At 39.4% G+C, this 24,309-nt stretch overlaps 1 pseudogene; it reads right to left on the minus strand.

The window, feature by feature from the left end:
• Window positions 1-2,362: 2,362 nt before the first annotated feature.
• The window catches only part of LOC106634725 (small ribosomal subunit protein uS12-like), a 29,554-nt pseudogene continuing 7,607 nt past the window's right edge, over window positions 2,363-24,309 (minus strand).

Genomic DNA, 24,309 nt, shown 5'->3' on the forward strand with positions numbered 1-24,309 from the left:
TAGGAAAGTTTATAGGGTTTCTTCTAGCTGGATTAAATCTTCTAGAAATTCCATAGTCTTCTAGTCTATTGGTACCTTTCATGTTATGGATTTATTTGTATTGCCATATTTCTTTCATCATGTTGTTACGATTTTGGGAGGGAAGAGAGGTGAGTGAGGAGTTTAGTTAGCCATCTTAAACAAATCCACATAATTATTTGAGTTCGTTTGTGGTAAGTGCTTTGAAGGATAAATACAATATAGTGTGAAAGGGTATACTGGAGGTACCTACCCTAATTTGGAGGAGTTTAGGGAAAAGCCTTCCCTGGAGATATATTTTAAGTTAGACTTTTACTCAGAAGCAGGAAAATAGGCTAGATGCCCTTTAGAGATTTCATTCATATTTATGATTCATTGGTTTCCCAAATTTGTGTTCATTTTTTAAAAGAATTTTTTTAAAGTGAAGTAGAAATGGAGGAAAAGAATACATTTCCTTTCAAAACAGGGATACTTAAAAACGTGAAATTGCAATGGCCTGAGCTCAGCATTTCAGCTAGCTCCTCTGTCATCACCTCATTGGATTTGCTCTACCCAACCTAAATGAGCTCCTCAAAGGGTTAGAGCTTTTACTGGAGACTGGAAGACTTTTCCTTTCTTTTCTTTTCTTTTTTTTTTTTTTTTTTTTTTGAGATGTCTCATTTTGTCACCCAGGCTACAGTACAGTGGTGCAATTATGAATCATTACTCACTGTAGCCTCGACCTCCTGGGCCCAAGTGATCAAGTGATCTTCCTACCTTAGCCTCCCGAGTAGCTGGGACTACAGACATGTGCCATCATGTCTGCCTAATTTTTAAATTATTTTTTGTAGAGACAGGGTCTCTCTATGTTGCCCAGGCTGGTCTTGAACTCCTGGACTCAAGCCATCCTCCCACCTCCGCCTCCCAAAATGCTATGATTATGGGCATGAGCTGTTGCGCCAGGCCCTGGAAGACTTTTCAAGGGATTAACTTTCCTTGGGGAAGAAAAGCTAATTTCTTGATTTGGCAATACTTATCTCTCTTCTTTAACTCTAATTTCATGGAGGAAAAAAAGCTGCTACAGAAATTAATAGAATACAAAAAGCTAAATTGATCTTTCCTATAGAATTTAGAGTAAGTTGAATTTATATTACTTTTTTGGTTATAATTAGTAATTATTTTACTATCGTGATTATACCTTGACCATCAGCATTAGGATCAGAACTATTATTACTCATATAATCTTGTTAATAGGATAAACTAATGGCTCGATATAATGGGATTAAAGAAGAGATTCTTCTTGTCATACTTAAGTGTGAGTTTCGGGAACTTGTATTAAGAAGAGGTTCTCTAGAATATAAAAACCTGAATGAATGTTCTGACAGTTTCCAAGTTAAGATCACCATAACAGTCATTTAATGTATACCTCCCTTACCTAGTGAAGAATCCCCAAGTATGAACATAAAATTTCATAAAATCTACTTAAAATGCATTGGAAGCATAGATTTGGTTATTCTATGGATCAAATTCTACCTCCTGTGTACATAGCAATGTTCACCACAGTATTAAAATTATAGTCATTTGTCGTATAATTAGCCATAAATTAACTGGTATTACCAATACTTCAGTTGAAAAGTGTGTTATTTTAGGCTGGGTGTGGTGACTCATGCTTGTAATCCCAGCACTTTGGTAGGCTGAGGCAGGATTGTTTGAGCCCAGGAATTCAAGACCAGCCTGGGCAACATAGTGAGACCCCCATCTCTACAAATAATAATTAAAAAATTAGCCAGGCATGCTGGCTCACACCTGTAGTCCTAAGCTACTCAGGAGGCTGAGGTAGGAGGATTGCTTGAGCCCGGGAGGTTGAAGCTGCAGTGAGCTGTGATTATGCCACTGCACTCTAGCCTGGGCAACAGAGTGAGACCCTGTCTCCAAAAAAAAAAAAAAAAAAAGTTATCTCGGACTTGTCTCTAAAAGAACAATTGGGAAGAAAATTTTGTTTTAAGAGTTTGTTATTTTAGAGTAACAATAGAAGGAATGTATTAGCTACTTGCTATTTCTCTTACTCTCTATGTCCGAGAAAAATTACATTCCCAAGAAGCAATATACCTGGATTTTGCAATCTCAACTCCCCCACAGAAATTGCTTCTTAGAGATATGACTTAGTAAGTTGCCCTCTCAATCTTTATGGAAGTTCACTCTTTGAAGGTCTTTTTACCCAAGACAAAGGTAAAATTCTGTTTGTATTCTAACATCGCTTAGGGAAAGATTTCTTTTGGTATTTAATTAAAGAAATTTCTCTCTCTAATATACTTTCTTTTTAGCATATGAAAATTTATTGCTACCATTTTTGCATCATCAAACCTTATGATTTTGGCCTTTCCTTCTTGTTTTTGCATCAGGCCAAGAGAAGCATCAGCTACTTTGACAACCTTAAAGCGAAATCCAGGAATGTCACCAACAGCATGACTTTTGCAACCAAATCTAGCAACCAGAACTTTATCATTTTCCTCGGTAAAGTTTAAGCAACTGTCATTGCATATGAGAGCTGTGATTTTATTGCATTTCTTGGTTAGCTGGACCCTGATACACTTCTTGCTGGCAGCATCTGGCTATTTGGGTTCAACCTCTACTTTTTCTAGCACAATTCCCTTTGCATGTGAAGTGCCTTCAAAGGGGTTTGCCTTAGGTCAGGTGTGATGGCTCACACCTGTGATTACAGAATCCCAGCACTTTGGGAAGGCAAGGTGGGAGGATCACTTGAGCCCAGGAGTTTGAGACCAGCCTGGGCAACACAGTGAGGTCCTATCTGTTAAAAAATTTTTTTTTTTTAATTAGCTGGATGTGGTGGCATGCACCTGTGGTTCCAGCTACTCAGGAGGCTGAGGTGGGAGGATTGCTTGAGTCTGGGAGGTCGAGGTTGCAGTGAGCTGTGATTGTGACACTGCATTCCAGCATGGGTGACAGAGCAAGACCATTTTACCCCCAAAAAACTTGGTGGCAGCTTGCCTTCAAAAATATACCCAAATGGGTCTTAAACTGTTTATTATGCCTCTTCTGGTCGCGTTGGTGGCTCGAGAGCTTCCTGGCAGTGTAAAGACTGCAACACAGGCTGGCTGTGGTGGCTCATACCTGTAATCCCAGCATTTTGAGAGGCCAAGGCGGGTGGATCACGAGGTCAGCAGTTCGAGACCAGCCTGGCCAATATGGCGAAACCCTGTCTCTACTAAAAAAATACAAAACTTAGCCGGGCATTGTGGCACACGCCTGTAGTCCCAGCTACTTGGGAGGCTGAGGCAGAAGAATCACTTGAACCTGGGAGGCGGAGGTTGTAGTGAGCTGAGATCGTGCCACTGCACTCCAGCCTGGGTAAAAGAGTGAGACTCTGTTTCAAAAAAAAAAAAAAAAAAGACTGCAACACTTGCCCATCTTGCTGGTGCCACAGGCCTGAGTGAAAGAGCTAATATACTTTTATTAAAAATTGTGGTAAAATACACATAACATTTATCATTTTAACCATTTTTACGTGTACAGTACCATAGTGTTAAGTATATTCACGTTGTTGCACAGAACTTTTCATCGTACAAAACAGAAATTCTATTACCTATTGTGATGCTTAATTTTATATGTTAACTTGGCTGGGCCACAGTCCCCAGATATTTGGTCAAACATTATTCTAAATGTTTCTGTGAGGGTGTTTTTGGATGAGATTTACATTTATAAATACACTGCCATGGGATTTTTAAATTTTAAAAAAGAGATTTACATATTTAAATTAATGGACTTTGAGAAGAGCAGACTGCCCTCCATAATGTGAGTGGGCCTTATCCAATCAGCCAAAGGTCTGAAAAGAACAAGACTGCCTCCCTCAAACAATAGGGGATTCTGCCAGCAGACAGCCTTGTACTGCAACATGGGCTCTTCTCTGGGTCTCCAGCCTGGTGGCCTTTGAACTCGAATTGCAACATTGGCCCTTGCCTGAGTTTCCAACCTGCCAACCTACCCTGCACATTTTGGACTTGCCACTCTTCATAATCACCTGAACCAGTTCCTTAACATAAACTTTCTTTGTGTGTATGTGTGTGTGTGCGCGCATGTGTGTGTGTGTGTGTGTGTGTGCATACATATATTCACATCCTATTGGTTCTGTTTCCCTGGAGAACCCTGATTTACACAACCATTAAAAACAACTCTCCCATTTCCCTGTTTGCCCCTCCAACTCCCCAGCCCCTCGCAGCCATAATTCTACTTTCTTTGTTTTTTATTTATTTATTTATTTATTTTGAGACAGAGTCTGGAGTGCAGGCTGGAGTGCAGTGACACGATCTCCCCTCACTGTAACCTCCGCCTCCCGGGTTCAAGCAATTCCCCTGCCTCAGCCTCTGGAATAGCTGGGACTACAGGCGTGCGCCACCACAACTGGCTCTTTTTTGTGTATTTTTAGTAGAGACGAGGTTTCGCCACGTTGGCCAGGCTTGTCTCGAACTCCTGACCTCAAGTGATCCACTTGCCTCAGCCTCCCAAAGTGCTGGGATTACAGGCGTGGGTCACTGCGCCCAGCTTGTTTGATTTTAGAGATGGAGTCCTGTTCTGTTGCCTAGGTTGGAGTACAGTGGCACAATCATAACTCACTGTAACCTCAAACACCTGGGCTTGAGCAATCCTCCTGCCTTAGCCTCCTGAGTAGCTGGAACTACAGGTGTGAGTCACCATGCCCAGCTAAGTTTTAAATTTTTCTGTAGAGACACGGTCTTACTATGTTGCCGAGGCTGGTCTCAAACTCCTGGCTTCAAGTGATCCTCCTGTTTCAGCCTCCCAGAGTGCTGGGATTACAGGTCTGAGCCACTATTCCTGGCCTCTACATTCTGTTTCTATGAGTTTTACTACTTTAGATACTTCATTCATATAAGTGAAATCATATTGTACTTGTCTTTTTGTTACTGGCTCATTTCACTTAAGGTAATATTCTCAAGGTTTCTCCACGTTGTAGCATGTGTCAAAATTTGCTTTCTTTGTAAGGCTGAATAATATTCCATTGTATGTATATACCACTTTGTATTTATCCATCCATTCATTAAAGGACACAAATTGCTTCCACTTTTTGGCTGTTGTGAACAACACTGCTATAAATACGCATGTACAAGTATCTCTTCAAGACCTTGTTTTCCATTTTTTAACTCTATACCTAGAAGTGGAATTGCTGGATCATATACTAATTCTATTTTTAATTTTTTAAAAAGCTGCCATACTGTTTTCCATATGGCTGCACCATTTTCCATTTCTACCAAGTGTATGTGGGTTTCAGTTTCTTCACATTCTCACCAACACTTGTTATTTTCTGTTTTTTTTTTAAATTTTACAGTTGCCATCCTAATGGGTGTGAAGTGATACCTCTTTGTGCTTTTGATTTACAGTTTTGTAATGATTACTTATATTGTGCATTTTTTTCATACGCTTGTTGCCCTTTTCTATATCATCTTTGGAGAAATGTCTATTCAAGTTATTTGCCCATTTTTACTTCAGGTTATTTCAGTTTTTTTTGTTATTGAGTTGTATTTCATTACATATTCTGGATATTAACCCCTTCTCAGATACATGAGTTGATATATCTTCTCTAATTTTGTAGGTTGACTTTTCACTCTGTTAATTGTGTCATTTGATGTGCACAAAGTTTTAATTTCGATGTAGTCCAGTTTATTTTTCCTTTTGTTGCCTATGTTTTGGTGTCATATCCAAGAAATCATTGCCAAATCCAATGCCATGAAGGTTTCTCCCTACTAAGAGTTGTATAGTTTTAGGTTTTATGTTTATGTCTTTGACCGATTTTGAGTTAATTTTTTATACGGCATAAAGTAAGTGTTATAGACTAAATTGTGCACCCTCTTCAGTTCATATGTTGAAGCTCTAACCTACAATGTGACTACATTTGGAGATAAAGCCCTTAAGGGGACAATTAAGGTTAAATGAGGTCATAAGAGTGAGGCCCTGATCTAATAGCACTGGTGTCCTTATAAGAAGAGGAGGAGACACCAGAGATCTTGCTCCCTCTCCATGTGCATGCAGAGGAAAGGCCATGTAAGGACTCAGTGAAAAAGTGGTCATATTCAAGCCAGAAAGAGAGGCCTTCCCAGAAATTAATCTGCTGCCACCTTGATCTTGGACCCACAACATCTAGAACTATGAGAAAATAAATCTCTATTGTTTAAGACACTCAGTCTGTGGTATTTTGTTATGGCAGCCCAAGCAGCCTAATACAGTAAGTGTCCACTTTCATTATTCTGCATGTGTATATCTGGTTTCCTCAACATCATTTTTTGAGAAAAGACTGTCCTTTTGCCATTGAATAGTCTTGGCACCCTTGTTGAAAATCATTTGACCATATGTGTGAAGGTTTATTTCTGTACTGTATTATATTTCATTGGTCTGTATGCCTATCTTTATGCCAGTCCTACACTGTTTTGATTACTGTAACTTTATAATATGTTTTGAAATCAGGAAGTATGAGCCTTCCAACTATGCTCTTATTCAAAATTGTTTCATCTATTCAGGGTCTTTGGGAGTCTATATGAATTTCAGAATGAATTTTTCTATTTCTGCAAAAAAAGCTGTTAGGATTTTGATAGGAATTGCATGAACTCTGTAGATTGCTTTGGGTAGTATGGACAGCTTTACAATATTAAGTCTTCTAATTCATGAACATGGGATGTCTTTTAATTTATGTTTTCTTTCAGAAACATTCTGTAGTTTTCAGTATATAAGTCTTTTGCCTCCTCGGTTAAGACTATTGTAAGTGGCATTATTTTCTTAATTTCCTTGTGGATTTTTCATGGTTAAGTGTACAGAAACACAACTGGTATTGTATGTTGATTTAGTATCCTTCAACTTTGCTGAATTCATTTATTAGTTCTAACAGTGTTTGTGTGCGTGTGTGTGTGTGTGTGTGTAATCTTTAGGGTTTTTGTTTGTTTCTTTGTTTTTTGAGATGGAATCTCGTTCTGTTGCCCAGGCTGGAGTGCAGTGGCGCCATCTTGGCTCACTACAAACTCTGCCTGCCAGGTTCAAGTGATTCTCCTGCTTCAGCCTCTTGAGTAGCTGAGACTACAGGCCTGTGCCAGCACACCTGGCTAATTTTTGTATTTTTAGTTGAGACGGGGTATTGCCATATTGGCCAGCTGGTCTGAACTCCTGATCTCAAGTGATCCACCTGCCTTAGCCTCCCAAAGTGCTGGGATTACAGGCAGGAGCCACCGTGCCTGGCCTTCTTTAGGGCTTTCTACACATGAGACCATGCCATCTGTGAACAGAGATAATTTTTACTTCTTTACCAATTTGGATGCCTTTTCTTTCTTTTTCTTGCCTGATTGCTTCAGCTGGGACTTCCAGGATTATGTTGAATAGAAGTGGCAAAAGTGGGCATCCTTGTCTTGTTCCTGACCTTAGAGGAAAAGCTTTCAGTCTTTCATCATTGATTATGATTATGATTTCATCATTGATATGATTTCATATATGATTTTTAAGAGATTCCTCAGAAAGTTATCTTTCTTTAAAAAATGATCAGCTTAATAAAGTTGGAAAATTAAAGAAAATAATAAAATATGTTTTAACTTAATCATTCCACAGAGTGGTTCCTGCTTCTTAGAAAGTTAAGGTATGCTATAAGGAGTCTCATTTCTAGATATTTTAAGATTAAGAGTAATAATACCCCAAATGTGCTGGTTTATTATTTTCTGGTAATGATCTTTTTCTTGAGTTGGGTGTTGATTATTTGGATATCAAGTTGCTTACTTTGTGAAACTCATCTAAGCTGTACCTTTAAGATTCATGAACCTTCTAATATTTATGTTATACTTCAAAAATATGCTAACAAACTTATTTTGATACAAGGACAAAAAAGATTTATGCATTTTATTAATGATTATTGTCAAAACTGAAAATGATATTTCCAACAATAATAATCCTGCAGGAACCCAAAATAATCTTCCACAGGTAGAGCCCATCCTCAAAAATATGTTGTTAAGACTTGGTATAGACATAATTTAGCCTGAATCTACATGATATCAAAGCAATTATTTAGAAGTAAAAATTCTGTGGCCGGGAGCAGTGGCTCATGCCTATCATCCCAGGACCTGGGGAGGCTGAGGCAGAAAGATTTCTTGAGCCCAGGAGTTCAAGACCAGACAGGGTCAAAAGTGAGACTTTGTCTTTACAATATATAAACAATGTTAAAAATAAGCCAAGTGTGGTGGCATATGCTATTCATGAGGCTAAGGTGGGAGCCCAGGAGTTGGAGGCAGCAGTGAGTTATGATCGTGCTACTGCACTCCAGCCTGGGCAACAAAGCAAGACTCCATCTCTTAAAAAGAAAAACAAAAGTGAAAAATTCTGTCAAGAAGTTACTTTGCCCTGAAGTGCTAAATGACTAGAGTTGCCAGTTCTGTAGTTTATAATTTGTATACAAGCAATCTTATTCAAGTTTTTTTCTCATAAAATGTGTACAGATCATTATAAATGTCACCAAATCATTTTGAGTGGTAAGCATTTTTAAATTCTGAGGGAATTCATAATATAAAGCAGCCAGTACAAACTGGCAGGCCAAATCAGGCCTGCAGACATATTCAATTTGGCCTATACATTTGTTGGCCCACACAGTGTTTTTTGTTTCTGTTTTTTTTTTTTTTTTTTTTTTAATTCTCGTTGTCAACTTATTAAATAGAGTGGTTTCATGCAAAAATCATGATTCCTAACTTTTTTGGAAAAATTTGCTGACCTGGCAAGACTGAGCCTCCATTCCCACATGGCAACAGTTGGCTAGAGCTGGGGAGCAGCTGCTGGTGCTATCCAGTTCTCCTCAGTCCCTACCCCACTCTGAGACTGGAGTGCTTGTGAACACCAAGGCAGTGGACCTCCCGGTCTCTCCAGGAACCTCTTCTAACTGCCCACAGTGGCCAGCAGAAGGCAGGGCTCAGGGTGGGCTCTTTGTAGGTGCTCGATTGTTCCCTGATTCTGATTCTTCAGACTTCTTCGCTTTCTTCCTTGGTTGAAAAGGAGATGGTAAGACTATGGCCTTCAATAAATGAAATGCCACAAAAGGAAAATGATTTCGACAATTCAGAGAGAAGGGAATGCCTTAAAAGAAAATATTACACAAATATAATTTTTTACTATGTAATTTAGCTTTGAATTCTTTCTCTTATGTGAGGAAAACTGAAGAAAACAGCACCCAAGAAATAAGCCCTCTGTTTAATACAAGAAGGAAGCAGGGGGCAAAAGGTTAGTCAGCTGTATTACAGTGGTCGAATTCTTGAGTTAACATAAATAGAAATAGATACAGAAAATGAGGACCATATGGTGGGCTAGGCCACAGCCACCGTGTGTGTGTGTGTGTGTGTGTGCGCGCGCGCACCCGGCCACCCACTGAGGAAACTATTCAACTTAAAGTATCCCAAGATATTAACTCCCCCTTTTTAATTACTGAAGCAAAGTATAATAGTCAATCCTTATTAAAGTTGGATTTCAATATTTCTACCATTCCTATTAAAAATAATGCTCATTTAAAAAGTGTAAGAAATACAGAAATTACCAAGAAGAAAGGGAAAATACACCCAAGGCCCACTACCTAATACAAACTATTCTTAAAATTTGTTGCACACCATTCCAGAAACCTCTGCATATAAACCTCTCTACTTAGAGGTGTTTCTGATCAGCTTAGAAGGGTCTCCAGGGATGGTGGAGGATAGCAGCCTGAACTGAATTGGAATCAGTTCTCCACTCTCCTAGAACAGTTTTTGATCCTTTTTATTCTTTGAACTATGTGTCTGTTTGTAAGTGAGCTTTGACTCACCAGAGTTGGAGAACCCAAGAGACGTTGGAGAGAGGTGGAAGAGATAATGTATACTCATTGAAAAAATCAGCAAGAAATGAGGAGAAGAGAAGGAAAGGAACAGCATCCACAAAAGCCATCCAAGAGGGAGAAAAAAAAGCAAAGTATGATCCACCAGCGGGGATTCTGTGATGCAGACAGGGCTGACTTACTATCGGGCACAGTGCTGAGGGGCTAGAAAAGTGTTTTAATTTCTTTAACATCAGAAGAAAAATAAATGAGCCTTTAGGTCAAGAAAAAAGGTTGTTTTTTGTTTGTTTGTTTTTTGAGACAGAGTCTCGCTCTGTTGCCCAGGCTGGAGTGCAGTGGCATGATCTCGGCTCACCACAACCTCTGCCTCCCAGGTTCAAGCAATTCTCCTGCCTCAGCCTCCCGAGTAGCTGAGACTATAGGCGTGCACCACCATGCCCGGCTAACTTTGGGCTTTCACTATGTTGGCCAGGCTGGTCTCAAACTCCAAACCTGGTGATCCACCCACCTCGGCCTCCCAAAGTGCTGGAATTACAGGTGTGAGCCACCACGCCCAGCCAAGAAAAAGTTTCGATATATGATATTAGTGTGTTTATCATTATACCAACACAGTCATAAGATAATGTTTAATATATTTTTATGAGGAAGGGGTCCATGAAGGCAAAAGTGTCTAGGGCCCATAGAAGTCACAAAATGCACCCCTGGGTACACTCTCATGTCCCAAATGATTTAAATTTATTAAACATGTATGTGCTATGCAGTTTTTTTGCCACCTGTGATATTCTTATTCTAATTTTACAAATGAAGACTCTGACGCCTGGAAGGCAGTGAAGAGAAAGAAAGTGATAGAGTTGGGGCTACTCTCAGGTGTCCTGATCTTCATTTCAGTGCTCTTTGCGCAAAGGGTGCCACAGGAAGTGGCAGATATGGGGCAGGGACAAATATGGAAAGAATAGAATCAAAATTTAAAGTATGGAAGGATTCATAACTGGCCAAGTGTTTCCCCAGCCACCACATTTTCTTCCTGAGATGACACTTAGTTGTCAAAATGTATACTTTTAGGTAGCTCAAGAAGGTATAAGGGAAAGTGAGGGGATGGTGCTGCTGCCCAAGACAGACTCATCAGGGTGGTTATTATTAGTGCTTCACTTTCCTTTGTGATCATGTTCTATAAACATGAATAAGACACGACAGAAACAAAGTTTAAGCCCTTGGCATAAAGTTAAAGCCTTTTAAAGACATTTAGTAAGATTGCCAGTTGCTGAGTTGTTACTGTGTTTAGAGGAAGGCTGCATTAAAATTCAGTGGTGAGTTAAGGTTCTTAACTGATACATATGTGCTTTCTAAAAAACCCAGTTTCTCTCAGAAAGATTGTTTTTGTCTTTCATAAAATATATATATATATACACACACACATATGTATATATATGTGTGTGTTATATATGTATATGTGAGTGTATGTGTTTTGCTCCCTTTTGCTATATTATCTATAACCTAATTTATTCTGAACTTGAACTTGTGGTTTGATAGGTAGCCCAAATGAGTCATTCAAACAAAAAAAGACATGATCTCATGAGCATTATTTTAAACATTTACTCTATTATTCAGAAGTCTTCATGTTTCTAGAAACAGCCATCTCTGCCTCCCAGATGGTCAACTGTGGACAATGAGATAACCCCCGCAAAGGAGTGAGGAGAGGATAGTGCCTCTAGGAGTAAAGTACTGATAATCACACCTCAAAAAGCCATGCTGCTGTGGTCTGAGACAGAGACCGTCCCAAAGTCTAACTCTCCTAATAAACTATCAGATACTACATTAAAAATTAATTTGGACTAGAGTTACCCTGTGATTCACTTTATGTAGATCTAAGAAAGCAAGAACATGAGTTAGCTTACAGCTAACCCGGCAGCATGTTTTCCTTCTTAGCTGCAGGGGAGAATAATGTACAGGAAAAGGTGATGTAATGATTGTCTCACGTTCATTATTCTCTCCCAAATGAATAACCTTCCACACCAAGGATGAGCTCACTCACTATTAGTGGAATAACATCTGGTGAGCATGGGCCCCCAGCTGAACATGCTATTGGTTTGGGGTTATATTTAACCAGTAGAGACTCAACTATTGTTACATGTATCACATGTGCAGCCCAGTTATATTGCAAATATCTTTTTAAGGGGTAAGGAAATACTCCTTAAAGTATTTTAACATGCAAGCCTTTTCCTTATGAAACAAGGCACCAACCTATTCCAAAAGAGATCTTAGGCTATTATTAGAGTGGAATATCTGAGACATGTGACAGATGCCTTGGTCCGCTTTGGCTGAGGCTCGGATGCTTGCCATAGCTATCTAAGTTTAAATTTCAAATCATGGATAGGAATCTCTCTCCTTCAATTTCCCTTCCCATTCTTAATTTCCAGGCAGGCCTGCCACATGGACAATGGTGGATTTTGCAGTGTAATCTCTCTAATAGATTTACTGTAAATGATGAATCATCCTAGTACTTAAATCTAATGAGTAATGCTGTAAGTCAATTTGGTTTTAAAAAATGCAGCCTAGCTAAGGTCATCAGTTAAATGTGCTAATACAGAGTAATGTAGATGTTCGGACACAAGCACAATCGGTCCTAATGGTCAGGAAGCCCAAATACTTTGGAATCTGCTGTTTGTCAAAACCTGTAGGAGAATTGCTCCCTGAAAATCATGACATTTAGAAAAGAAGATAAGAATTTCATTCCATCAGCATGAGGAACACTCCCTAAAGTTTAGGCTCCTCTGATTGTTCTCTTCATAAAATGTATTAACACTTTATTGTGAAGACATTAACAAGCTATAATAGTTTTTATTTAAAAGACCAGTTATGAAAATAATACCTATTTATTGAAGAAGACACAAGAAATTCAGAGAAGCACAAATAAAATACAATGCACCCTGCTTCTAACCATGCAGACCTCTTGACCTATGTTAGTTTTTTTTATTTGAGTCTATGTAAGCATTTTCTCATGTTATTAGCTATTCTTCTATATTTTATTCTGAATGGTCATATAATGGGATATCATGTGACTGTACCATAATTTATCAAATCTGCTCCGTCTTGGACTCTAATTTCTTGCTATTATAACCAAGGCTCTGATAAAAGTCTGTGTAGCTAAATCTTTGCACACATAGGTGATTATTTGCTTAGGATAAATTTGCAGAAATAAAATTGTTGGGTCAAAGTGAATGTGTATTTTTAAGGGTTTCGATAACTGTTAAGGATACCATCATAAGAGAATGGGAGATTTGCTTCCTTCCCTGCAAATGGTATCCTCAAGATTAGAGATGTTGCCTAAGTCCCTTTGCCTCAATCAACCTCTGGTTCCTTATCTATAAAATAAGAGGGCTGGAACAATGAGAAAACAATGATGTTAATCCTGCCAAATGACTCTCATATATTACCTCATTTACTCTCTGTACGGTAATCCCCTGAGACAGGTTAAATGCCTTGGTGAAGTTCGATAGCTTGCAGAGAGAAGAGTCAGAACTTGAACCTGGGTCTGCCCTCTCCAAAGCCCATGTTCTAACCTACCTACCTATACAGTTGCTTCCAGGGTTATCACTGTCACTCACTGATCCTGTACACTATGTGAGAGCCACTGTTCCAGGTGCAGGGGATTCACTGGTGAACTAAACAAAGTCCTTGACCTCGGGACTCCTAGTAGGGAGACAGACAGTAAGTGTATAATATAGTATCAGGCAGCAGTAAGTTCTATGGGAAAGATGAAGCAGGGAAGAAGATAAAGGATGGCTAGGATCCTGTTTTAGATAGAATGGTGGGAGAAAGCTGCTGTGTCTGAGTGGATGAAGTGAGTGACACTGCCATGGAGATTTGTGGAGAGTAAACTCTCCAGGCAGAGAAGCAGCAGTACAAAGGCCCTAACACTGGGACATGCCTCATGAGTTTGGGGAACTGCACAGCTGTCATTAGGGCTGACACGCAGTGAGACTCACACTGAGTCTATGAATCAGCCCAAGCATATTCTGGGGCAGGGGTAGTTAGATATTAGGCATGGGTGAGCACTGAGCAGCCACCGGCAGGCAACACTGGTGGAGGTGACATCACCTCCATGCTTCTGAGAAGGAAACATGGCTAAACTCCCATCACCTGATGCTTCTGTAGCTGGAGCTTAGGCCACAGCATTAAAACTCTATGCCCTGGGAAAACTCATGCAACTGCATTTCTGGACTCAAAGGGAAGAATTTTGATCCATGGATCATTCGGCCATGTAATTACTCACCTTCTCCCGAGGAGAAGCAATGTTTGCTCCATATATCACTGGGAAATAAAATAGCAAGATAAAACATAAAGAATTTATTTGACTAGAATTATCATGCAGAATTGGAAAAATATTCCATTTCAAAGTCCAAAATGGTGAAGTTATTCATCACTTTAGAGGACAAACACATCTATCCAGAGACCAGCTGTTTCCTGGTGTCATTTAAATTTGAAAACCCCACATGTTCTGCTAGAGGAAGGAATCTAGCTTCCTTTCTGTTCTTGAAAACTTTTAAAATTTAATTTGGGATTCAATTAATTTATTATACATTATTAAGAACCTAAATGTTCTCACAGACCAATTTTCAAGAGTATAGTAACATTGTACAGTATATCATTGCTTGGTTGGAGTTACCTGAAGCAAATGAACTGAGTAATACAGTATACATCAGATAGAAGAGATGTGAAGTACACAGAGAACTTTTATTGTTCCAGTGTAATAACCCATGCAACTTATGCAAGAAAAAGCTGGTGTGTTTTGGAATATTCCAGCTTCAGGATTAAATTCATTCCATGTACTCTGGCAGGGAGGAGGGAGATTCTTAACAGCTGGGACCAGAATCTGTGCTAGTGAAATACTCCATAAACTATGAGCCATGGAAGATGCCTCCTGAGGACATGGGATAGCTGGGGACAAAGAACAGTCACAGCTAATCGTCTCTACAATAAATATATGGAGATGGGAAAAACTGAGAGGAGGGAGAGTGACTGGTGAAGAAATATGATGATATACCTTAAAACCTTTTCAGATGTAGATTATGCAATGTTCAGTTTTAGGATCTTTTCATTTCTGTGATGCAAACCCACCTTCACCATCCCAAATCTTTGGTGGATTCTGCTATTTACACAAATGCCTTGTGTGGATGCTGTTCATGTGTGAGCTTGTGTCCTGCGGGAATTGAGAGACTGAGTTCCATGTCTGGGTTAATGTGGTACAGAATAGGGACAGCACATGCCACATGGCAAGATAATCTGTCAATTAAACTCATCAGTGGAAGCAGCACTCGGAACCAGAAATAACGAGAGTGAAAGTACCCTGGGAATTCCCAGATATTCTGGGGATGCACATTGGATTTTCACTGAAGGAAATATGAAATGGGAGTTTGAGCCACCTTAAGAGGCAAGGATACTCTTCTGACATCTGGGTTATCTGTTAGTGAATATTTGGAATTGAATGGATTCTCTTGTATTTATCAGGTTGCTTTTGAAGCATATGATTGTAGTTAAGATAGAAAATGTAGACACTAAGATTTCTTACTTCTTGGCTGGGTGTGGTGGCTTACAACTGTAATCCCAGCACTTTGGGAGGCCGAGGCAGGCGGATCACAAGGTCAGGAGTTCAAGACTAGCCTGAGCAACATGGTGAAACCTCGTCTCTACTAAAAAATACAAAAATTAGCCAGGCGTGGTGGCGTGTGCCTGTAGTCCCAGCTACTCAGGCTGAGGCAGGAGAATCACTTGAACCCAGGAGGCAGAGGTTGCGGTGAGCTGAGATCGTGTCACTGCACTCAAGCCTGGGCGACAGTGCAAGAGTCTGTCTCCAAAAAAAAAAAAAAAAAGATTTCTTACCTTTTGGTAACAACTAGGGCCTTGGGCTGAATATCCAGAAGTTACCCAGTTATCTCTGGTCTAGACATTGGTAAAGACTTCACTGGATTGTGAATTTCCCAATATTTCTTCATTTCTACAGTCCTGAAGAGGTTTTTCACAGGACTGGGTCAGAGGTTCTGAGTCAATACACAAATATACCTAATGCTAAATGACGAGTTAATGGGTGCAGCACACCAGCATGGCACATGTATACATATGTAACTAACCTGCACATTGTGCACATGTACCCTAAAACTTAAAGTATAATAATAATAAAATTTTAAAAATAAAAATAAAAAATAAAAATTCTGAATAGTCCTATTACAGCTAAATACATTTAACCAATAATAATAATAATAATAAAAGCTTTCCCACTAAGAACAATTCAGAAAAAAAAAAAAAGTTACTGTGTATTGATACTGTAGAAACCAAAATAAAATACTTGTAGGAAAACATCAGGAAATATTAGGCTAGAGGGTTTGTTGAATGTGGTTTCTTGAGTCTCCCTGGTTTTTCATGGGAGACAGACTTGGGTTGGTGGCAATGGCAATCTGTATGGCCATGGTTAGTTCTCTCAGATCAACAGAAGCCCCAATTAGAGGCTTATAAAACTTCTCATCAACCTCACTACCCTAAAGCTCTATCATAATTTTTATAAAGTTGGAAGAAAAAAAAGCCTTTACTAAGTTTTATCACTTGGATAAAGATCATATTCCAAGTACAATTCTTGGTATGTCATATCACCATTTTGCTTCATTGATCACAGATTACCCAATGATTATTAGACATCACATGCATAGATGCATAGCAATTATTTCTGGAGGCAAGCCTGTGACATATGCAATTAGGAGTGGCAAGGCCCGGCAGGACCAGCCAGGGCCTCCCACAGAGCCGTATTTAACAATTGGTTGACTAGGATATAAAGGATCTGTGATATCATGCTAGCATGTTAGAAGTTGTTTTCCTAAGGGTCATAGTTGGCTATATATAGAATAATGCCATCAGCCAGAAAGGACTTCCTGATTGCATATATAGGATTTGCTTATGTTTACAGCAGGAGTAACTTCCTATTTTCATTCCCATTCTCAGGGAAAGTAATTTGATCTAGATAGAGTATAATCCCAGGACTACTTTGTTTGCAAGAAGATAAACTCAACTTAATCCAGTTTCAGTAAAATTTGAGCTTAATTGAAAGAATACTGGAATAGCTCAGAGAATTGAAGGATGGTTCTCAGGAACTACAGGAATGCTGAAGACCTTCATGAGTGGAACCAGGCACTCAAACTCTAAACAGCACACTCTTCTGAATCTTGTTTCTGTTTCCCTATGCTTGTTGGTTGTATTCTATTTTGCTACGAGGAGTTTCCTTTTTTTTTTTTTTTTTTTTTTTTTTGAGACTGGGTTTTGTTATGTTGCCCATGCTGGAGTGCAGTGGCACAATCATGGCTCAGTGCAGCCTTGATCTCCCGGGCTCAAGCAATCCTCCCACCTCAGCCTCCTGAGTAGCTGGGACTACAGGTGCACACCACCAGACTTGGCTAATTTTTAAAAAATTTTTAGTGGAGATGAGGTTCTGCTGTGTTGCCCAGGCTGGTCTCAAACTCCAGAAGCTTTTTCTTTATGCTAGAAAACAAGATTTTCCCAGTCCTGGGCTTTCTTCATCCCTGGAGGAAAACAAGCTTCCTTTATCCAATGTTTAGGTTAAAAAAAAATCCTGGAGCAGGCCTCTGATTGGCCAGATTTAAATCATGTTTCCAACCCTTGGACAAATTGCTATGGATAAGAATATGAAGTACCATGATTGGCTGGTCATGTGTCCATTTCTAAGAGTAAAGGCAGTGGGGGAGATTCTATCACCGCAAGAAGAGTATAAGATCACTGTGCACCAGGGAGCCATACAAGTTGGTATGGCACATCTATTGGCATTTTCCCACTGTCTCCCTTACCTTTATGGAGATCACTGAGAAGAGGAAGACTACCCATGAATTCAACCTGGCCCAAAGAAGAAAGCTTCTTCATCATCTCTATGTGACTAACATCGGTCCTTGGGGCAGATGGTTCCTTTGGCAAGATACTATGGTGGGCTTTATTTCTGAAGTGCAGGTAGGCCTCTTGAAATTGTTTTGTTTGCAAGTAGGAAAAAGAGACCAAAACTTCTTGGCATTATCTTGTAAAGTGCTAGTTCCATTGTGGGCAGGGGAATTTAGGCAGATAACCTCACATTTAAAAACAGTTTATCTTCTCTCATATAGATCAGAGTATACTATGTTTGGAAAGTATTGTTTCTACTGGAAAAGGCATATGGGATGTAATTAGTCCAACAGTTACAGTGAAAACTGCAAGAATAATGAGGATGCATAGCTTTAAGTTGGACTGTCATGGAGATTTCAAAAGAGAGATTGGACTTGTGGTGCAAAGCCCACCGTGGCTGTCCTGAGTCTGCTCATTAAAAGCAAAACAAAACTAAAGAAGGGAGCCTCCTACTGTGGGTGGGATATATACAGTAGGAATAAGGATTTACATTTGGAGAACTGAAGAACTAAGCATTTTTAAAAGGGGCAAGAGAAGGCTGGGCTTTTAAGCAAGGGAGCAAGGTTAAGAACTGGAATATTTCCACAGGAAGGCACAGGTAAAGGACTTCCAGTTTTTTCCCCACTTGGGCTGTGAGATTTGTCATATTTGTCATGCAATTTAAAATTTTTCTCCTTGTCTTATAAATCCCTCTATTTTTCACCAACCCTTTAATTAAGTCTATTAGACATGCACAAGTTCTATGTTGGTGGTATTGTGGGGAATTAAAGAGAAGAGCAACAAAAAGAAGCATGATCCTGTATCCTTCCATGGAGATCATCATCATAGCATGAGAAAAGGAATCCCAGATCATCCAGGTGGCACCAGGACAGAGGATCAGGGCAGAGCTGAAGGCAATGGAGAGGAACAAGTGACTCATAGAAACAGCTGCAAAGAGGGTGATTCAGGAACAAACTGAGGGACAAACATCCTCTTTCTCAAATATTCTAGAGGAAGGTGACTTTCAGAGGTTGAGAAATGGGAATGGTTGGGGGGGAAGATAAACATTGATTATATTCTCTGCAATTAGACCCTTCCATTCCTCCTCTTATTTCCCTCTCTCTTCCTCAAAATTTATTACATTAATTTCTCCCTCCAAGGTGGATCAACTATGCTTTGCTTATACAAATATTCAGAGTTCATTTTATTCAATCATGAATTTTTATTCATTTTATGTCTGTCATCCCCATTAGACTGAAAAGACAATGGCTATGGCCTGCATACAGGGAAGATAGTGCTTTGCATACTGTTGTTGCTTAATAAATGGTTTTAAATTGATTTGAAAATGGTTTACTTAGTTGACTTCCTTCTTTGCAAGAGCCAACTAAGTCCCATTGGCACTTCATTTTCTCCTTTAAATTGCCATATTATCTAGAATATTTTAAAAACTTTCACCATTTTGAAATGATGCTAAATTGAACTAATTTTTCACTAAGCTTCTCAGGAAGCAAAATCACAAATACTTCAGGTGTCATAAAATCAAAAGCACACATTGTCTTCCCAAAGGGAAGAACCACAATGAGGTATCTGCTCTTAAGAAAAGTTCTTGATACTTTTAGGATGATCTCAACTTCCACTTAGGAAGTTGGACTGTTTTAGGAAGAGAGTAATTGTTGACTGAGAGGGAGTCAGATTTTCTAGTGATCCAACTGAAAGAGCCAGCTATTGGCAAATTGGTACTTTAAAATTTTTCTGCTTGACAAACAATCCCCAACTCCAACCTTCTTTAATCACTACATATGCTTGTGAATGTAACAGGCATTACATAAAGGGAGAATCTCAAAAACAAACCCTAGCTTTTTTCATTGCACCAGTCTTCTCTGAGCAATTCCATTTTTTTGTTTTAAAATGAATAATTGAAGATAACTTTGAATCCTGGAACATGGCTGTGATATGGAAAATGAAAATAACAGAGTACAAAATAACATGTATACTGTGATTGCAGCTATTTAAAGTATTTATGCCCATGAAAGATAATACTGCAAAAATAGCATAGTCATGTTGGAGAAGAGCAGAAAGAAGAAAGAAGCTGTATTATTTTGGTCAAATGTGATCCTTCTGTAAAAGAGACACCTGAAAATACAGTGGCTTAAAGGGCAAAAGTGTTTGCTTTCCTCTGTATCAGTCCAGGGCAGGGAGGAAGGCAACTCTGCTCCATGTGGCCACCCAGGGACCCAGGCTCCTTCTGTCTTGTTCCCATGTCATTCCCTAGAGCATTGTCCTTATCTGCTGGGTTGCAGTCATGCCTATGTTCAGCTCAAAGAAAGTGGACACAGTGTGGGGGAGTTGTGCAATATCCTAGGGTCCATGCTGGGAAGCAACACTCCTATTTCTGCACCTGTTCCTTTGATGAATATTGTCTCATGGCTACACCTAACTAACTGCAAAGAAGGCTGGGAAACGCAGTTTAGTTGGGCTCTCTTGTTTCCAGAGCAAAGTAGAAAATGGATTTTGGCTGATAGTCTCTGTTGTTATAGTTACCAATCATTGAGAACTATGCTTAGTTATTTACAAATACTGCCTCATTTAATACACACAACTGCATGTCCAAGATCTCCTTGCTTATAGTAGTTACCAAACATAACTAACATTCTTGCATTACACCTATGTCTTTCAGCATAATGGCATTCTGAATATTTATTATCTTAAAATATTTTAATGTTGTTATATAGTAGTTCCAACTTACAGAATTCATATTTTATGATCTCTAAAGCTCCTTTCGGCTCCAAAGTATTGCTTATTTATTTCCTACAAAAAAGAAAACAGGGTTCTATGGATGATTGACTGGAATTGAGGTGGTGGGAGGGAGTGGGATTCTCTAGGGAAATGTGAGATGAAAAGAATGGAGAACTATTGATTCATGTGTTATGACTTTTATATCCCACATATTTTTGTTTCATTATTCATCTCCATCAATATCTAGTTTTTAAAATACATTTGCTTTTCATATTTTAAAAAATTCAGTACATTATTATATCAGAAATATGTTTAGGATCAGAATTCTGTGACTTTATTAAACATATGAATGTGGGCTTTTAATATTGATACTAGAGAACAAACCATTTTTATCATATTCCCTAATTTCTGACCTATAAGACCCTCCCCCCATAACACACATATACCTGTTAACTAAATCATAAATTTTAGTGTCATCCTTGCGTGCCAGCTATTCCAACATATGCCCAAAATCTGATAACTCATCAAGTACTATCAATTCTACTCCTTAAATGTGTCTCTTTTCTCCCTTCTCCCTAGTCCCCCTCTCTTAGAGTAACACAGCTGACTGCTATTGTTTTCTGCATGTTCTAGTCCAATCCATTCTGTATACTGCTGCCAGAGAGATATTTTCTAAAGCACAAACCTGATCATGGAACTGTTTGATTCACAACCCTTCTGTGACTTTCCAACACTTTCAAAATATGGACCACCTTTCATTTGGTTTCACTGACATTCCCTACCTCCTAGCCCACCATAGCAAACTCCATGCAGGTCTCCACATATGCCATACACTCTCTTACTCCTGGGCGTTTGCATGTGCTGTGGCCTCTCACTTGGCTATCTCCTAGCATACCACCATATTCTTTCTACATGACTGCCCCAAAAAGAGTTAATTGCCCTGTCTGTGTGCTTCCCTAATACTCTGTTCTTAAACCTACCTATTAAACACTTATTAGACACTTATTAAAGTGGCTTAGGATTTTCTGTTGATTTGTCTACCTCTGTATCTTTTTTTTTTTTTTTTTCTGAGACAGAGTCTTGGTGTGTCACCCAGGCTGGAGGGCAGCAGTGCAATTTCAGCTCAGTGCAATCTCCACCTCCCGGGTTCAAGCAATTCTCCTTCCTCAGCCTCCCAAGTAGCTGGGATTACAGGTGTGCTCCACTATGCCTGGCTAATTTGTTGTATTTTTAGTAGAGACGGGGCTTCACCATGTTGGCCAGGTTGGTCTCGAACTCCTGACCTCAAGCGATCTGCCCGCCTCGGCCTCCTAAAGTGCTGGAATTACAGGCGTGAGCCACCGCGCTCTCTCTGTATCTTAACTGTAGGCCACCAGAAGGTAAGAATTGTCTTTTACTTGTTTGGTCCTCAGTGCTTGCCATTAGTCTGACATTAGATAGGCACTCAATAAATGTTTTCTGAAGAAAGGAAGAATGGAAAGTCCTCACTCATCATTTAACCTTCATCTTTCTTAAGAAGAAGTGATGGAAATATCTATTGACTCTGATATTACTCTGATGTCAGCCCTTCTTGAGCCTGCAAGAAGTAAAGTGAACAATTCAGGGCTCTCTGACTAACAGAGATGATGGAAGCAATTGCTTGTCCTTACTGCTGGAGCCCAGAAATAACTTGAGTGAATCATGCTTATGTTCCTGGTATGCATGCCATGAAAATGGTCTAAGAACTCCTAGCAACTCTTCTCAAAATTAAGACAAATTTCAGTGTTGGCTGCCTAACGTGTTTTCTGGCACATATATTTCCAAGCTCCACACCTGGCAGAAAGATGGTATCATAAAATTGAACATGATTGTGTTGGACAAGTAAACTGTGCTTCTGGTAACATAAGCACAAAAGCTACATTTATATTCTCATTCACTGAGGTATGTAGTGGTGACTAACAAAGATATATCTGAGATGGGTGTGAGTCCAGGGCAGGATTAGGGCCTAAATTTGGCTGCTGAATGCATGTCCACTGACCTTTTCAGTATCTGGCAAACTTTACTTTAAAAACAAGGTTGATCTTTAAATTATTAGTAGAAAAATCTTAGCTAAGCAGCGGTCCCTGCCCAACCTCTTCCCACTCCCAAACAAGAGAATAATGGTCTCTGTCTTTAAAAAGTTACAAACTAGCCTCTAAATAGGTAGGAACCACATGGCAGATCATTTTTAAATTTCCAGAGCCCTCACTTAGAAGTTTCATATCAGTGAGGAATTAAGTTCTGTTGTGAATACAGAAAACCCTGAATATATAGAGGCTTAAACAAATTGGAACCTTTGTGTTTCTCTTGTCATAAGTTCAAAGGTAGAAAATCCAGCTGGTAAAGCAACTTCAGAATGCCATCAGGGACTGTTTTGTGTTGAATTTTGCCATCTTAAAAGTTAAGTTGAAGTCCTAAGCCCTGGTACCTGTGAATTTGACCTTTTTGAAAATAGGGTCTTTGCAGATGTAACCAAATTAAGATAAGGTTATTAGGGTGGGCTCTAATCCAACATGACTGGTGTCCTTATAAGAATCCAAATTTAGATAGAGTCACTCAGGAAGATGGCCATCTGAAGATGGAAGAAGAGATTTAAGTTACACTCTAGCAAACCCAGGAATACCTGGGGTTCCCTTCTAAGGGGCAAAGAAGGATCCTTGCCTAGAGACTTCAGTGGATGTGTGATCCTACCAACACCTTGATTTCAGACTTCTGGCCTCCAGAACTGTGAAAGAACAGATCTCTGTTGTTTTAAGCCACCCAATATTTGGAGCTTTGTTCTGGAAGCCCTGGAAAATAAATACAGGGATGCAGGATCCTTCCATTTTTCAACTCGGCTGAGCTCTCTTTGCCTCGTACTCACATGATGGCTGGTCCACCTTCAGCATCATGTTTAAGTCCCATGTAGGAAGAAAAGAAAGGAAAATAAACAAAAGGCATCCACCAGTGAGATCTACCTTCTTTATTTTCCTGAAAATTGGCATTTTATTTGAAGAGAGAATAAAAATTATTTACATTAATATCTCTATGTGTCTTTTTTAATTTTTAAAATAAACTTTATTTGTTAGAGCAATCTTAGTTTCACCACGAAACTGAGCAGAAAATACAGAGTTCCCATATACTCCCTGCCCACACATGCATAACCTCTCCTGATGTCAACATCCCACACCAGAGTGGTACATTTGTTACAACGGATGAACCTGCATTGACACATCATTATCAACCAAAGTCCATAGTTTACCCTAGGGTTCACTCTTGGTGTTGTACATTCTGTGGGCTTTGACAAATGTATAATGACATGCATATACCATTATAGTATCTTACAGAGTAGTTTCACCGCCCTAAAAGTCTTCTGTACTCTGCCTATTTATCTCTTCTACCTCCAGCCACATCCCTGGAAACCACTAATCTTTTTACTGTTTCCATGGCTTTGCCTTTTCCAGAATGTCCTAGAGTTGGAATTATGCAGTGTGTATCCTTTTGATACTGTTTGGCTTTGTGTCCCCACCCAAATTTCATCTCAAAATGTAATCCCCAGGTGTTGAGGGAGGGACCTGGTGGGAGGTGATTAGATCATGGGGGCACTTTCCTCCATTACTGTTCTCATGATAGTGAATGAGTTCTCACAAGATCTGACCGTTTTATAGGGCAATTTTCCCTGCTCTCTCTTGCACTTGCTCTCTCGCCTGCCACGATGTAAGACATGCCTACTTCCCCCTCACCATGATTGTAAGTTTCCTGAGGCCTTCCCAGCCATGCAGAACTGTGAGTCAATTAAACCTCTTTCCTTTATAAAT

The sequence above is a fragment of the Pan paniscus genome, chromosome 3 (assembly GCF_029289425.2).
Source record: "Pan paniscus chromosome 3, NHGRI_mPanPan1-v2.0_pri, whole genome shotgun sequence".
Taxonomy (NCBI): Eukaryota; Metazoa; Chordata; class Mammalia; order Primates; family Hominidae; genus Pan; species Pan paniscus.